This window comes from Martes martes (genome assembly GCF_963455335.1).
Source record: "Martes martes genome assembly, chromosome: 3".
Taxonomy (NCBI): Eukaryota; Metazoa; Chordata; class Mammalia; order Carnivora; family Mustelidae; genus Martes; species Martes martes.
Genome location: NC_137890.1, coordinates 30451909 through 30469004, shown reverse-complemented (window position 1 = coordinate 30469004; position 17096 = coordinate 30451909).

The window sequence follows — 17096 nt, the reverse complement described above, 5'->3', positions numbered from 1 at the left end:
GTTAAGCAGGGAATTGTAAACAGGAGCATCTGCGAGCCTGTAGGAGGGAGTCAGACCTCTGGACCCTCGTCCTCTTCCGACACAACCGGGCCATTGCCGTTGATGGGAGCTCAGAAACATACGGCAGCTTCCTTGATCACTTTCCTGTCCACTAGGTACTGAGCTCTTCCTGGAAGGGAGTTGGGGTAAGATATTCTCTGCAAGGAGCAGAGCAAAAAGCTTGGGACAACCGCTGCTTCTTCGCGATCCTGGGAAAACTGCCACCATCCCGGTAGGATGTAGGAGAATTCCAAGAGTGGAAAGGCCAAAACCTTCTCCAGGGGAACCAGAATGTGGCTCCAAGACTGAGACAGTAAAGCTGTTTCACAGTATAATGTCCCTTTGCAACTGGTTTTGCCCCAAAACACATCCCACAGTCTTGAGAGAGTTAAAAAAGAGAGAGAGAAGGGAGGGGGGAGACCATTGTCTACCCTGGCAGAGGGAAAAAAAAATTTTTTTGTATTAATCTAAGATGGCTGAACACATCAAATTTAAATTCCAGGCTTATACCCACTGCAGTCAGCAGAAAGCCCTGCCAACAACCGACAGCTTATTCGGGAAATACCCAAAGCAGCAAAATCCTAGAGCAAGCATGCATAGATCCCTTGTCCTGGGAATTAGCAAGAACGAAATCTGGAGACATCTGGTAGCGACCACAGCTTCAGTCAATGTGCACAAGCCAATGACCGCACGGGCTGGAAGAGCCCCCAGAGCTGCTCCGTGTCACGGGACAAATGTTTCCCAAGTATGAGTTTTCTATTCAAATCCTCTCAGCTCAAGAGAGGTGGATCCTATAACAAGTACTCACTAAACCGAGTTACAAAAGTCTAAGACAAAGAAGATCCACAATCCGAAAGAGTTAACAAATTCAGCGGAACTTGTTAGTGACCGTGGAACCGGAGTCACCAGATGGCCGATATCAGGACCTCTCCTGGTCCAGCTCTATCGGTGACCTGTTGCCACCATACTGTTGCCTAAATACCAACCACTAAGCCTCGGTGGCTCACAATAATAAATATTTATTTTGCTCACAAATCTATAGGCCATCTGGGTAGTCCTGCTGCTCTAGGACGGGCTTAGCCGATCTTGGCTGGACTTGCTCGTGGACAGGCAGCCAGCTGGGGCCTGATTGTCGAATGTGGCCTCATGATATAGTTGGGATAGCTCCCCTCTGATTGTTATAGTTCCTCAACCCAGCAGGATGGCCCAGCCTTGTTCTTACGAAGGAGGCTGGGGTCCAAGATAGCAAGCAAGCAGCACCCAAGACTTCTTGTGGCCAAGGCTCAGAATGGGCTCATCTTTGTATCTGCTGCCTTTTATTGGCCAAAGCAATTCGCAGGCCAGCCCAGTTTCAAGAGTGGGAAAGTAGACCACCTCTTTATAGGAGGTGCTAAAATTTTGCATTGCAGGGAGCATAGGAAGAGGGAGGGGTGATAAATGAAGGCCATTAAAGCAATTAATCTACCCCACCAACATCTTGACATAAGAGAATCAGTTCCCTGAGTAAATCAAAAGAACTTGGTTAAAGGCAATGTGATATCCTAGAAGGAAAAAAGAAAAAGAAAAAAAATATATATATATATATCAGTGAGAAAACTGCTACAATCTGAATCAAGTCTGTATTTTATAATATTAATTTCCTAGTTCTGACAAATTCAGCACGGCTCGAAGGTATTAGCAAGAGGAGAAGCTAAGTGAAGGACATACGGAAACTGTACTGTCTTTGCAAATTTTCTGTAGAACTAAAATTCATTCAAAATAAATTTATTTTTAAAGAGCATTATAAAAAGAATCTGGAGGGTGGGCCACTTTGGTGTGCGGCCCGTGAAGCTGGGTGTACCACCAAGTCCCAGACAACGCTCTGCACTATTTTGGGAAACCCCTGTGGCCTGAGAAAATTTGGCAGCATGCAGGGCATGAAAAGCCTGGGCAGGTGGCTTGGCCGGGGCCGTGTCTCTGCAGACCTCCCAGGCAATAGCTGCCCTGAGCTTCCAGCTTCAGCAGGGGAGGGGCCGGTTCCGCAGGGCAAGGAGCTGCGCCAGTGTCCTTTCTCCGGGTGTCTGAGGGCTGCTGACCCTGCTGGCTGTGGCGGTGGGAGCAAACGCCACCTGGCCACAAGCCTGCAGTGCCTGGGGAGCCTCTTTTCCTCCCTTTTCAAGTGAGTGAAATCTAGGCTTGGCCGACTCCTTCTGGGAGACGTGACAAGCTTTGTGATTCTTTGTGAGAGTGACAAGCTGCGATCTTCTTTGGAGTCCTCATCCCTGAGTCTAATGGGGAGACCAAATAAGACACAGAAACAGAGGATTATGGTACAATGGGATAAGATCCATGAAGGGCAGGTTCCCAGACCTGGTTACTCGGAGCAACCCTCCCTCTGGGCACTACAACTGGTCAAAGAAAAGTCTTTCCCTAAGGTGTGCTAATCAGACCCTCTCTGTCATATATGAGATAGGATCTCTGGGAGGAAAATGGAGGTCTGTCTGTCTTTCTCTGATATTAGAAGTAGTTATAAAAATACAGACTATCTGAAGGTAAAATTACCAGATGGAAGAACCAGGCTATGGAAAAAGAAAATCATCACAATGTAGCTGCAGCCCCTGGATACAGCCAAGCCTGAAGCCAAAGGGACCTCTTGGACTTCCATACCTCTGGCCATAATCCACTTTGAGTTGGGTACTCTCACACTTGTACCCACCAAAACCCTGCCTATCACAGAGATCAGGACCTGCAAGTGGGGTTGGGAATTAACAGGCATTACAATGAGCACTCGGTTGAGAATAGGTGGGATGCCGGGCAGGGAGGGTGGCCCTTCATGTTCTGGGAGGATAACAGGGCTTGGTAAATGCAAACAAAACAGCTGGGCAGATTTTTCGTATTTGTGTTTTGGGACTCAATAGAGTTAATCTCTGCGTGTCTGAGGAATCAACTGTGACAAAGTTAAAGTGGGTTGACCCCCAGTTTCACACACTTTGGGACGGTTCCTAAAAGTCTGGGACCAAACTAGCTCTCTGATGGCAGAAAGGGAAAGTTCCACAGAGCCTCACCAAAGAGATTACATCTTCTCCCCAAAATTCTTATGAAGATACAAAAACTGATTTTCCTATTTCCAAAGGAGGTCATGTCAGGATGCAGAAAGAGGTAGATCATAGGGGAAATCCTAGTTCCCAGGTCTTTAGCAAACACCTCTGCAAATATACTCCCTGTCCCCCAAAAGATATAATCCCCCCCATTTTAAAAAGACTTCCATGAGGATGAACACCACATCATCCCAGGCCATGATTCCAAGGGCAGGGACCAAGAGGCACCCAGGTAAAGACTTCCTGCTAAGAGACAGAAACTCCAAAAGCAGGTTGGACTACAGAACCATGCCGTAGGTGGACTGCTGGTCTCTGTCACCAAGCCCACTGCATTTCCAGAAACTAAATAGGCTGGCCTCCCTCTGAGATCTCAAGGCAGTGTTATTTCCACAGATTGCCCAAGCCCTGCAAACAGGCTTCTGATGGATCGTTCAACCCCTAACGCAATCCCCAGGCCCCCTAAACCTACACTAAAGGAAAATGGGCTACAGTTCTCCAGCCGTTCTTCCTGAACTTTATGGGTAAATTCAAGGGAAGGATTACAGGAAGTCACATTTCAGCCTGCCTCTGGCCCAAGCGCCAGGGCAGTATGACCAGCAATAAATCCGATACTGCCCTCTCATCCCCATCTGGCTTACGTCTAACCCACAACTGATTCGGAATTAGGAAGGAAGAAGGATGAGTAATTAAGCTCTGCCTCAAACCCCAAGACCAGAAGGTTGGTACTTTTACCCCGCAGGCTTTAGGGACCAGGAGGGACCTATCACCAGTTTCAAACGGGATTAAGGCAGGGAAAACTCGTGGTGGGGTTCGTGAAGGTAATCGTGACAGCACGGTGCATTGGCAGAAGAGGGGGTGACTGCAAAAATGAGGAAGCGACAGCAATAGAAGAACGAATAAAGACTTGAACCACAGAGCAGCAACAAGTATGGAGAATCACTGGGGGACACGGAGGTTGTACAGAAGATGAAAATCTCACCAGCAGAGGAAATAGAGCAAAAGGGCACACCTTGGAAACCAGCACCCAGATGAAACTCTGCGGACTGTAAATAGAAACAAGTCACTCGTGTTTTGTTTTTGCTGGAAGGAAGGGAGCAGCAGACAGCTGGAATTCTCTCTGAAACAGAAGGAAAGATTTTCAAACCCCTGTTTGTTTTACACTTGAAAAGGATTTGTCCTGAAAATTTCCAAGCTGTATAGATGTTCTTAAGGGATCTTGGCAAGACATACACAAAAGAATGCGTTGGTTGGCTTAGCAAAATCCAGCCTGCTGGGACCTAGGAGCCACCAGCTCCACGGCGCCAGGTTTTAGGTTAGATAATGAGGTTAATTACATTCCTTCTGGGTTCCCTTTAACCTGGATGAGAGCACAGCGCTAAGCTAGCCTAAAGGAGTCTCCTGCCTATGGAAATACGCAAACCAGAAAGTTCTGAAACACACTTCCGTGATTTATAAAAGCCGGATAAGATTATTACCTGCCCAAAGGAGTTTAGCATCCATCCAGTTCCTCCAATAGTCCTTCCCTGACTGGGAGTCTATGGAACACTGCCTTTCTTTCCATACCTTACCTCCCCTCCTCTGTCACAACTTCGTGACAGTCCCTAGAGGGTTCTTTCTACCAGGGTGCCGAATAAACACCCATTGATATCTCAGGCAAATGCAGATTCGGTTTGGTAATTCTAGTCTGTGCATCATACAGGGTCGATGGGAGGACTGAGTGAAATCTTGCAGGGTACGTGCTTAGCTTAGCTCCTGGCATATAACGAAAATCGCATATGGTGGCTATCCCCCGTTACATATAACACTGAAAAGTCTGGCTTTAGCTACAAAAGGATTTAATAAAAAGACACTTCGATGTTCCGAGTATCCAGGAACCCACCCCTAATTTCACTCCAGTCTATACTTCTTCCTCTGTTGATGCCTCTCTGGAATTCATATATCAGAAGAATTCAGGCACATAGATGCTTAAATTTAATTTAAAAAAATTAATGGCAATCCAAACACCACCCAAGCATTCCTTGGCTAAGTGCAAGATTATTATTCACTAGCACACTTAGGCTTCTCACCCTTTACAAAGAGTAAAAATTATTTCTCATCATCAGCAGGGAGACTTAAAGTTCTTTCCCAGAAACAGCTTAGAGTTCTTTCCCCGACTTGGCCAGCTGCACTTGAATTCAGGGTTTCCGCCCTAGAAAGAATGCGGTTGTGTCCAAGTGGGATGAGTCACTGAATTCTAAGCAGAGAAGTTTTCATCTCTTTTAAGAGGAGCAGCGGAGAGTTCCACGTTTGTGGTGACACAGTGCTTGAAGGGGACCAGGACGAGAGCCATCCAATGTCACATCCTCTCTTCCAAGCTTCGCAGCTAGGAGAGGAAGGGACGAACTCATGGGAGAGAAAGAAGAGTTGAACTCTGGCAAAAGGCCACTTGGCCTTGTGGAATTACCAAGTAAATCTTGGCCAAGAAAAAAAGGTCCTTGAGCAATGGTATGGAACATGAAGCCCCTCCAGATGCTCGTGAAATGCTTGTTGGGTGTCTGTCGAGAGCCCTGGGCCTCATTGAGGTCTGCTGTGCCGCTTGCCACCAACACGCCTACAGACTGCATCCTATTTCCACCTTCTTTGGCCTCTGTCTCTCTAAACTACACTGTTACTTTTACGTTCAAGATTTGCAACAGTTAACCCTCTCCTGAACATCAATCACATGGAACCTGAAAATGAGCTTTTCTGGCATCCTTTGCTGGAAGAATGAAGTTTTCAGAGGAATTTAAGAATATGGGAATCGCCTAAACTTTTTTTTTTTTTTAATATCATCACTGAGGATGGACCCATTTAATTTTGTCAGTGCTCTTCTACGTAATACTCCATTGAATCATTGGCCCTACCTTGAGAAAGGTCAAGTCGATATTAGTTCCATTTGATAAAAATCATGTAACAGGCATGTAATGAACTGAATTCAAACTGCCTTGCCGGGTGCTTTGGGAAATACAAAGCTGAGTAACACATTGTCCCTACTCTCTAGTAGCTTTTTTTTTTTTTTAATTTTACTTATTTATTTGACAAAGAAAGAGAGAGCACGAGCAGGGGGAGCAACAGAGGGAGAGCTGAGCAGGGAGCCCAATGCAGGGCTCCATCCCAGGACCCTGGGATCATGACCTGAGCCAAAGGCAGATGCTTAACTGACTGAGCCACCCAGGGGCCCCTCTTGTAGCTTTCAATCAAGAGGAAAGACAAAGCAAAGTGAGCTATGAAAAGCTTTGGATTATTTCCCATAAACTCATGGAAAAGCACAGAAGGATTGTAGGCAATAGCATGACACAATCCTAGTGGTATTTTAGAGAGCTCCCCCTGCCTGCAGGATGGAGAAGAGATTTAAAGGAAGCAAGCAAGTTGGAAAGCACTAGGGGGCTACTGCAACAGTCTAGGCAAGTTACAGAGGAGGCTCAACCTAGTGCCCGGAATCCAGAGAGAATGCAGAAAACACATTAAAGGATTTTAGTCAGGGAAAATTAGTAGGACTGGTGACAAATGATTGATTGATGGGGGCTGCTGAGGCAATGTGAAAAGGAACATCACGCCTAAGCCTTCAGCAGCTGGGTGGGACGTAGTACAGTGGCAGAGATAGAGAAGGGCCAGGACATAGGAGCCTGGGAAGGCTTCAAGGACCAATGACACCGCGGCAGACAAGGTCGGGAAAGCGGGCTAGGGCCATGAATGCCAAGCACGGAGTCTGGGCTTTAATTCAGTGAGCAATGGAAGCTTTTAAGCCATAGAACAACAAGATTGAAGCAGTTCCCTTGGAAAACTAACCTGATCAACAAAGAGACTGAGATTTCAAAAGGTTAACTGGGAAGACAACGAGTCAGCGTCAGAGGTGAATCTAATATGCAGGTCTTTGGACTCTTGGTCTGATCTGTCAGAGGAGGAAACTTGCCGGCTTCTCAGAATTCTAAATACGCACTCCCGTCCCCAAGAAGTCTTCTGCCCTTACTGAATCCCACAGCCTTTATACTCAGCTTGGGCTGGACATTCAGCACACTGAGAATGGATGGCTACTTGTATTTAATATCAACCGAAGAAGGTTGCCCTAATCACAAATGTGCAAACATTAAGTCTAACTGTTAAATGTAGATGATAAGACTCCTTCAAAGGTAGGAATCTAGCGGAATTCAAAGGGTGCGGAATACTATAAAAAGAATAAAATGGCTTGAAAACACAAGTTAGTATTATAAGACAACAGAAGTAAGAACCACATTTTACCAAAGTTGTAATCTGTGACAGCAATCACCTCAGCCATTATTTTGTCTTCACAACAGCCATGTGGTAGGTGAGGAGGCTCCGTCAGGCTGAGGAACCTCCTGACTGCCACATGGCAGAGTCAGCATTCAGGCCCAGCTCTAATTCACTCCAGACATTTGGCTTTTTTTTTTTTTTAAAGATTTTATTTATTTATTTGACAGACAGAGATCACAAGTAGGCAGAGAGGCAGGCAGAGAGAGAGAGAGGAGGAAGCAGTCTCCCCGCTGAGCAGAGAGCCCGATGCGGGGCTCGATCCCAGGACCCTGAGATCATGACCCGAGCCGAAGGCAGAGGCTTTAACCCACTGAGCCACCCAGGCGCCCCGTGACAGACATTTGGCTTTTAAATAGTCTGCTATTCTGCCCTTCCCAGTCATTTGCTAGGGAAAGTCCAAAAGAAGCTAGAAAGAGCAAAAGCGCTTATTTTTGTACAAGGACACTGAGCAGTGATTTTCTTGTGGCTGCGTAGGCCACTGTAGCAGACAGACGTCTTTTACCCGGAGCCACAGTGAGAACCGACCAACTGCAGTCACGTCCCCATTGCAATCTCCCCTACTATTTAGGAAGAACAACAAGATCCTGTTACACTGGAAAGAAAGACTGGGGAGGAGGACAGAATGAGAGGGGAGTGGGCTGCCATTAACACCACTTATTTTAAATAAACACGGCATGAACAAAAACAACCAGGAAATGAAAATAAACAAAATTCTAAGGAGTGTGTGTCCTTTCTGTATGTGCGTGCACAGAACTAGAGGGAAGGCGCTGGAAAACCAAACAGCCAGAGTCAGCAGGAAGCAGTGGGCTTTCCTGTTCACTTCTCAGAGCTGTTATTTTCATGACATAAAATGCTGTGTGTTGGCGCTTCCATTTTATTAAGGCCCTTGGGTAGATTTTTTTTTTTTTATGAATGACATTATTTGCTAAAATAAATTTAATAAAGAAGTTCCCATGGGAGCAAAATGATGAGTTTTTTAAGCAAACATTTTGTAATATAACTTTACCTCAACATTTCTCTTTATCATATTTATTCATGACCAGGCAGTGAATTTTAAATCTGCTCCTTTTGTAATCCATCTGTTGAGAAGAATGAAGGTGGGGCTTAACGAGAAGTGAGGTCTGAAGGAGAGGAGCTCCTATGCTGGGTTAAACATTCATGCTGGCTGGGAAGGAATTACGGAAAAAAGGAGCCATAAGAAAACACGTCATCAAAGCAACATGACTACAGCATGCAAAAATTAACTCTTTACTAGAACGGATTCTTAATTTTTGCCAATGATTAACCTAATATTCTCAGTTTCATAGCACTGTCTATATTATATCAAAGTATTGGCCCGTTGTAATATCAAATTAAAGATAATACGATCATTGGGAGTCATGTAGTCAATCCAATCAGCTGCAGAGCAATTCATTATAAATGACGATTCCAGAATGAACACATGTCAATTCAGAGGAGGAGAGACAGAAGGGAAAGGTTAGAATGAAAGAGTAAAGGCAAGGAACAGGGGAAGGAATCACTCCTAAGCCCGAGACATGATTCCTTATGGAACAAGGTGCATGTTTCACTTTTATATTTAAGTTATTAAAAATAGATAAAACAAAGTAGCTTAAGAAAAAAGAAGTGAGTAGTAAATCTCAAAGATGTTGTTCTTATAGCCATTTAAAACTATAGTTTAAATAGATAGAATACGCAGTGAAATTAAATGCTTTCCCAAAAAAAGAAATGGAAAAAAATCAAATAAAGCAACATGACAATCTCAGTATGTGCTGACCTTTAGAATACTTTTTAAGCAGAGATGAAGACTTAAGGATAGCTTATTCCAGAATACTCAAATCTAAAAGAAAAATTGTTTATTGACATAACAGAATTATCTAAGATCATATGAACATTGTTCGTTCCTCCTTTTTTTTTAAGTGAGATGAAGATCTTTAACAGAAAAATTAAAGAATTTTTATTGTCAGTATGTCAAATGTGTCGTTAAAGAAAATAGAAAAGACTCAGTCTAGGAATCACCAAAGAACCTACAAAAAAATATTTACAATGCCTCTTCTTTCCTGCTTTTTCTATAAATAATAGTTTTACATTGGAAAGTTGGAAGGATTTACTGTAGAATCATAGATCTGGAAAGAACCTGTCTAAAATTCCACATTCTTCTAAACGGGAATGATTTCAGACCAGGCAAAACTTATTTCTATTCAACTTTTTCTTAGGAGGCTCAGAAAAGGAGACACTATAGTCTTGAAAATGCCCATCAGTCTATTCCCAACAACCTTGAAAAATCATTTTTAACTCTAACATGAGACAAATAAAAATATAATCATCAACTTTCAGAAAGGACATTTTTCCTAAATATTGCCTTTGGACACTTTATTCTTTTTCTTCTTCTCCTGACTAAAAAAATATACAAATCAAGGTATTTATAACCTATTTTTCTAAAGCAAAAAACATAAAGAAAATAACTTTTTAGATAAGTAAAGGAGCCAGCTGGTCCATAGAGGAGCCTGAGAAAGGCCCAGACAAGCATCAGTCCGGCTCCAAGGAGACCCTGTGTCTGCAGTAAGCAAATTAGGAAGGGACTAACTCACCTGCTGAATCACCACAGCTGATCTACATCAGGAAATGGCAATGCAGAAAAAATGAACACTCCTGTGCCTGATCCATAGTGGGGACCTTCAGCCCTAGACTTGAAAATGCCCTCCACAGCCTAGCTTCTTTGTATCAGAGAAGAAGAAAAGCTAAGAGACTCTCCCTCTTTTAATCAATGCTTTGGTGTGAGGTGATGGATGTCCCTGAAACAGATGTTCATTGTGATGGCCATTATGGAATATATACATATATCAAATCATTATGTTGAACTCATAAAACTAATTCAATGGTACATGTCAATTATATCTCCATGAATAAACAAATAAATAGAACAAGGTTGAAGCAAAATATGGATTTCAAGAACCTTAACAACAGAAAGACTATAACATGGGTAATAATAAAAACCAGAGGAAGGGGAAGTGTGCCAGTTTTCTAAGTTATGGAGCCAGGAATCCATCAATACTGTCTAAAATTTGAATCTGTAGTTTTAAAAAATGACTACATTCTATTTTTTTCTAGCAAGGTGCCTGAGAGCCACGCAATGAAATTAAATGGCTCACAGTGAACATTTCTCTCCAGTTCCTGCAGCTTCTGCCTGTGCCAGTGTCTCTGATGGATGAGAAGCTTGGCAGGCAGGAGGTTGCCCCAGGAGGAACCCTCAAAAATAAGGGGCAGGAGCCGGTGGATAATATGGGCAGAAGGAAGATTCTGAGGTGTGTTTGGCAGTCTTTCAGAAGCTGCCCGATTCCTCACAGCCCCAGCTCCCCTCCGTGGTTTTCCTCCCTCTTTGTCTCACCTCCCCGCTGTCTCGCGCTGCTCCTGGGATCAGAACTCCAAGTATCGACCTGCACTCAAACCCTTGTCTCAGATTCAGCTTTTGGGAGAAGCCACCTGTATTAGTCTGCTCAGGTGGCTACAGCCAAATACTACATACTGGGTGGCTTAAGCAACAGAAATTTATTTTCTCACAGTTCTGGAGGCTGAAAGCCCAAGACCAACGTGCCGCGAGTGTTGCTGGTTTCTGGTTAAGGCTTTCTTCTTGGCTCGAAGATGGCTGCCTTCCTTCTGTGTCCTCACACGGACCCTGATCTGTGCACAGGCAGAGAAAGAAATCTCTCATGTCCCTTCCTCCTCTTAAAAGGACACTAGCCCTATTGGATTCACACTTATGACCTTGTTCCTCACAGACCCTATTTCCAAATATAGGCCCATTGGGGGTTAGGGCTTCAAAATACAAACTGGGGTTTGGAGAGGATGTGACTCAGCCCCTAACAGCATTCTAAGATAAGACTTCATGGTGAGGAGACAACGGCTCCATGCTGCTCCCACAGGGACTCCCCATCCCAAGATAAACAGCTGCTTAACTGGAGGCCATAGAGGGTCAGAGGAAACATCCCACTGTCTGGCTGCTTAACCGAGCTTCCTCAGGTGCCTCGGTCCAGAGCCACCGGTGAAGACTCAGGATGGCCCACAGCACGGCTTACAGATCTCCCGCCCTCCTTACCCCTTCAGTGGGAGGAGGAGCATCCAGGTGGTGGCAATGAGGAAGTCGAGGCAATCTGTGTACCCTCACAGAAGAGAGGAGGTGGCAATTTCTCAAAAGAAAGCCAAGAATAGAAACCGTATGGTTGAATCCAAGGCCCAACACCCAACAAATGGAGGCTATAGTTCAAAAGCTTACGGTACATACATGTTCTTTTTTCCTAAGTGATAAAACCATATTTTCCTCTTTTGCATAACACTCATAATAACACCTAATGTCAAGGTCATAGTGAAGAAATGAAATTGCAGATACCACGTGCTCAGTCCTGTGCCCGAGCCAGTTGCCATCACTTGACAAGCACGACTTCTCTTTCCGCTTCAGCAAATGTATCTTTCTCCCCCTCCACTGGAGACTGGGACGTAGACTGGTCTCTGGCTTAGCCTGAATCGATCATTCACGGAGGTTTTATTGTGGTTTACTGTTGTCGGTTTTTAGAAACTACCTCTAGGTTCTTATGTTTCAAATCAAATTTTGTCGAAATGAAAACAAAAAATTTCTGTCTGTTTCTATGGACCTCTTAAGCTTTCTGATTTCTACTAAAATGAAATTTGGAGTACAAAACTACCCTTAAACTGATTTGGGGACAAAAAATCAAGTCTACTTCAAGTATGTATCAGTGTGAATGATCTCTCTGGTTCCTATGTTAGAACGAGCGCCTACTTCCACAGCTCGGCTTGGGGGCTGGTCAGAGAACCCCTGTCATCAAAGGAGACCCTTGTTTCACAGGGAAGATGACAGGAAGAAGGGCTGACTCCTATTTTAGACGAGACAGAATTATCTCCATGGCTTTTCCTCTTACTTAGTCAATGGGGATCTCTGTTTCTCTAAGTCAACCTCATTTTCCAGTTGTTGCATCTGTTAGCATCCAAAGAACATCTACTTTTTCTCCCAAACTATTTCCATGTTTCAAATTCCCATCCTGCAGTGATTCCTCTCCTCCTCCTCTCCATACATCCATGTGGTTCTCATACATTTCTCTCCCTCTTTGAAGCTCACACTGGCCTTTTCTTTTCTTCCTCATAGCTTGCTACACCAAAGCCCTTCCAGGACCAGGCTGTCTCTATGAGGCCTTCGCGACAATACAGTGAAAATCTCCGTGACAGCTGGCTCCCGGGATGACACACAGATTTTAACCGGTGTTTGGTATTCTGCTCACAGTTCACGGGGCCTTGCGGACAGGGTCTGTAGCTTTGATAAGAGCATTCCTTGACAATCTCCACAAACATGCCTACCTTCCACCCTCCTGACGTCTCTAAAATTAGAGAGGAAAACTGTTGTGATCCTAGTGGAAGAATAAAAGAGGCCTGGGAACAATCAACAAATCCCCGCTTCAGTTGACCAAACAAAATATTCAACCCCGACTTGCCGAGAGCAGCCTGGTGCTCCTGGCCGGCTCCAGCAGCCCACTCTCCTGGTGCACGCTTGCAGACTTCCCTGACAATGACCAGAGACCACAGCCTCACAGCTCACAGCAAACAGGAAGCAAGGGGAACCACTGCATGAAATGGGGTGAGAGCCCCAAGCCACCAGAAAAGCTCAATGCCAGACTTCCAACATCTGCCCCAATGACATCCTGTGCTTTTGTCAACTAAGCAATTTGAATTCTCTCCATTTCTTCTTTTTTTTTTAATCTCAAACAATTTCTTTTTTTTTTTAATTAGCAGATAATTTCAGGGGTACAGGTCTGTGATTCATCAGTCTTACACAATACACAGCGCTCACCACGACACATACCCTCCCCAGTGTCCGTCACCCAGACACCCCATCCCTCCCACCCCCTCCCCTCCAGAAATCCCTCCACTTCTAATGGACAGACCACAGATACCATCTGCCCATGCTGTCACCCAGTGAAAGAATTCTGTTTGTAACATTCCTGAAGCTTAGTCACCCAACCTCTGCTAGACGATTTCTAGAAGGCCTTGAGGGATAATGGACAGAGTCTGCTCCCTTTTTCACATCCTATTTTGATCTCTTCTCCTGCGAGCTGAATAGTCGTGAGTCCTTCCCTCACTCTAAGCTAGACACGTTTTTTGGGTCCTTCATTCTCTCAGTTGCTCTATTCGTATTATACTTGGGTTTCAAAGCTGGTGTTCAAACCAAAGGTGTTCACAACTCCAGCTAGTATTACTGACAATATTACTAATAGGATACTACAGAGACATTATTATCCTCTGCATCATGGTAGGCAAATGGCCAGGGGCTTTAGCAGTGATTACTTAATATTCCTCATTACATATTGGGACACGAATTAGCCTCTAGTTAGCTCCCACTTTCTGATTTTTCTCAAATAGTTGGGCAGGCGTGAAAAAAATCACATTCACTCCCTTGCGAATTCAAAGCATGTCTTACAAATGTCAAGATTATTTCCTAGGAATTTCTTGTTATTTAATATTACACCATTCCTGAAAAGAATCGTCAGCAAGAACTAAGGAGCAATGAAATTTAATACAACCCGGACTGGAGGAAAATGCACGTTAAAATGTGTGCAAAATCTATGTGACAAAATGAATCACACTACAGAGAATCGCACTGAACGGCATAAACATGGAAACCAAACTTTTTTTAAAAATCTGGTTACGTGTCCAGAAGCTAGAGCCAAGCTCTGTAAGTTGATATTAACAAAAGCGGCAGACCCACACCCGTGTCCTGCTGCCTATATTAAGTGGGTAGACACTGGACTCTGGGAGGTCCATATGCTTTAGAATCTCTGCAGAGCAGGCTGAGAAGAGAGGGGGAAAAAAATAGAAAGAAGGCAAGAAGGAAGGAAAAGTAGGAAGGATGAAATCAGTAACAGAGCTAACCAAGCCTGCCTGCCTCATACAAACGGCATTTCTGCCAAGAGAATAGAAAATGATGATAGAGCGTTTCCTTTTCAATAACCCATCTATCAACAGCCTCTGTTGTGTAGCCGCTGTAATGATTCATGCTGTAATTAGTAAAACCTTCCCTATCTATAGTCTCTAATGTGAATGTGCAAAGAAGAACATCATGTAAATACCCTAAAATAAGACAGCGCTCCGAGACGGACGCGCACACCCAGAGCTGGACGACAGAGAAATAAAAGGAAAGAACTGCTCTTTTTCTGACTTCCGAGTGTTCTGGGTCGGTCGGTGCAGGGAGGGAGTGCGATCTGTGGGTTTGCGCTTTTCTGTTGTGTTTTGTTTTCCAGGAGATAGCATCTGCTGAGAGCCTTTCAAAAATGGAAAGAGAAACTCCTGCAGGTTTCGAGGAGACAACGTGAAGAGCTGTCTTTCCTGAATCACAAACAGCAGCACATAAACCAGAGAAAGTAACTAAAGGTCATCACACACGCACGGCCTTCTGAGTTTGGGGCTTTCCTTTTTCCTTTGGCCACCACACTGCCGTCCATTTACGTGGTGTTTTCTTTGCAGAATCGAGAAAAACAGGCAAGCCAAAAGCGATTATTTTCCAGAAGCTTTGCTTGTTCAGTGTCCTGGGAACTTGACGTTGTTGTCTGGTACATTCGGGAGTCACAGCAAAGCCTCCATGATGTTTATGGATTGCTTTCCAGCTTGATGTTTCTACCATCCTCTCTCCTCCCAACGGATTTCGGTTGCACCTGTCCCCCTGCTCCGTGGACGTGAAAGGACAGCTAATGTTGACTGTCTAAGGCTGCCCTGCCCTAAACCCAGAATCATAGGAGAAGTTTCAAAACACAAAGGAAGCAGGGTTTTTCTCAAAGACTCATTAATCATATTTTGAAAGGGATAAAAGACTTGACAAATTTTTCCTATTTTCTGGGCAAGTAAAATAGAAGGTCTTGGAACCATCAGATAACATGTATTCAATTTACATCCTACCATGCATGTATGTGCCCAGAACTATAACCAGGCACTGTAAGGGATGTGGCATTTTGAAAATATAGGACATGGTCTTTGCTTCTACACAGTTGAAAATGTAACTGAAAAAAATTTAGAGGATAATGAAAAGGCCGCAGGAAGAAGGAAAGTCTCAGGAGGGACAGAAAGTCCAGCAAGACCTTGAGCCAGCAGATTTGTGGAGAGCTAGAGAGAGAGGGAACTGTGGCCTGAGAAAAGCATGATTAAAAGCAGAAGGGAGGGACCACTCTGAGAATTTTCAGGCAGACCCGGTAAACCTTAGCTGAAGCAAACAGAAAAAGCCAATTAACAACATGCTAAAAACAAGCTTCAATTCTTTTAATTCTAGGAAGGGGTCATTTTTCTGCTCAGTAGGGCATCAGATGCTTTGGAATGCATGTTTTATTTTCTTTTCATTTGTCTCAAGTTCTATTTCCTTTAATGTAACAAATTCCTGGTGGGAATGAGGGGGAGGGGCGGGCGGGTTTTGGGTTGGGGGGTTGTTTGGCTGGTTGGTGGGTTTGGTTTTGGCTGGTGAACGGTATGCAGGACCTGAAGTACTGCTTCCTCCTAGGCAAAGCACAACCTCTTTAACTGCGGAAACCACACGCGTGCAGCCCCTGTTCCTCATACCACCTGCCCACCCACACTGCCGGGGCTAAGGTCTAATAATAGCTGGGGGGGGGGGGTGGTTGGCGGGTTGGCTAAGGGTGAGGGAGGAGCACTAGTAGCATGAGAGTCAGATGGACTGGGTTTGAATTGTTCTGTTTTCGGGATTTGGTGGGGCATTGCTTGCTAGTATTTTATGAAGGATAATGTTCTATTATGAATAACTTCAACTCTACTGGAAATGGAAATAGTGCCAAAACCCGTACCTGGAGAGAACAGTATTTATTTCATTAAGGTTTGATAACATCCACAAAAGTAGCCCCTTCTTTCTTATGGCTGTGTATCTCTGAGGAGGCACCCTATTTTTCTGTGTTCAAGTAATATCCTGCAGATAATTGCAAAACTGTTGGTTCTGTTGTTTAGCTTTGAAGTTCCTTTTTAATTCCCTTCCTTCCATTGACCCAATATTTAGGCAAAGCTGTGAAACAACCTGAGGACAAAAGAAAGGGAGGGATTTGTAAGTGAAGGTAGTTACCCTTTACTGTCCTTCAGATGTCAGATCTCTGCCAAGAGCCTTACTTACTTATCTCATTGAATCCTTCCCAGCACCCTAATGAGGTAGGCATTATAATCCCCATTTTATAAACGAGGAAACTGACAGCTCAGAGAGGTTGGGTACGTTTTCCAAAGTCACATTTTGGCAAGCGGTGGAGCTAGGATTCAAGGTCTGCCCTGGACCATCATGGAAATTTCAGTATGGAGCATGGGGTGAGTGAAAGGGCAAAGGGGCCACGGGAAGTGTGAAATTAACCCTTCAGGAACTGAACCGAAGAGATGGTCCTGGTGTCAAAGCGGCTGATCTCTCATCTTGAGGCATGAGGGTGCGTGAAGAAGAAGAACTAGGATCAGAGTTTAGAACAGATGAGAGATCCAGAAGGGATGAGCGATACCCAGGAAATAAAAGCCTGGTCTCAACCAGAAATCACCTGAGCCCCCAAATTCTCTACTCTCATCATAAATTATCTGAGTGGTTCCTGCCCTGCATGGCTATGGACAAACTGGGGAGACAGACCTTCTCAGAGATGCCAAAGACTAGAAACCAGGCGTGTT